This window comes from Parus major, chromosome Z (assembly GCF_001522545.3).
Source record: "Parus major isolate Abel chromosome Z, Parus_major1.1, whole genome shotgun sequence".
Classification (NCBI taxonomy): Eukaryota; Metazoa; Chordata; class Aves; order Passeriformes; family Paridae; genus Parus; species Parus major.
Window position 1 is genome coordinate 15583666 of NC_031799.1, and position 1337 is coordinate 15585002.

Here is a 1337-nt window from a genome sequence, read left to right on the forward strand (position 1 = left end):
AGCCACTCTGCCCCAGCCTGTGGCACTGCCTGGGGTTGTTGTGACCCAAGGGCAGGAGCCAGCACTGGGCCTTGTTGAACCTCACACCATTGGCCACAGCCCATGATCCAGCCTGTCCTGATCCCTCTGCCAGGACTTCCTGACCTCCAGCAGATCAACAGTCCTGTCTGGCTTGGTGTTGACTGTGGATTTAGTAAGGGTATGCTCAATCCCCTCATCCAGATCTTTTAGATTTTGAACAGGATAGTAAACATATTGAACCGAACTGTGCCCAGTACTGAGACTTGTGGAAACCATCAGTGACTGGCCACCAGCTGGATGTAGCACTGCTCACCACCACTCTCTGGGCCTGGCCATCCAGCCAGTTCTTGACACAGCGAGGGGTGCAGCTGTCCAAGCCCTGGGCAGCCAACTCTTCCAGAATCATGCCATGAGAGACAGTGTCAAAGGTTCAACTGAAGTCCAGGTAGACAACACCCACAGCCTTTCCCTCATCCCTCAGGTGTGTCACCAGGTCATCAAAGGAGATCAGGATCAGGAGATCCTGGTCAGGCAGAGTCTGCATTTCCTAAATCTGTGGTGGCTGGCTGTCATCCCTCTGACCCCTACAGGCTGACCTCTAAGCGCTGTATGATCGCACTCAAGGTGATCTCTTCCATAAGCTTCCCTGGGACTAAGGTCAGGTTTACAAACTTGTAGTTTCTTCCTTCCAGCCCTTCCTCTGCCTGGGAATCACAGTGACCAAGCTCCAGCCATCTGTAGACCTCCCCAGTTAGCCAGAACTGATAATAAATGATGAAGAGTGCCTTGGCAAACTCTTCTGCCAGTTCCCTCAGTACCCTTTGGTGAATCCCATCTTGTCCCACTGAGGGCATGTGACAGTAGAGGGCATGCCCCCACAAAGGTTCGTGACATGACTGAAACTGGGCCATTAGGTAATGTACAAAGGTGTATATTTTGCAGATTTTATTTGGTCATTACTGATGCTTTCCCAGGCTCAGTACTGGGGCCAGTTCTGCTTGATATCTCCATCAATGACCTTGACAAGTGGTTGGGTGCACTCAGTCTGTTAGCAGATGACACCAAACTGTCTGGGAGTGTTGATCTGCTGGAGGTCAGGAAGTCCCTGTAGAGGGATCAGGACAGGCTGGATCAATGGGCTGAGGCCAATGGTGTGAGGTTCAACAAGGCCCAGTGCTGGCTCCTGCCCTTGGGTCACAACAACCCCAGGCAGTGCCACAGGCTGGGGCAGAGTGGCTGGAAAGGACCTGGGGGTGCTGGTGGCAGCAGCTGAACATGAGCCAGGCTGTGCCCAGGTGGCCAAGAAGGCCAATGGC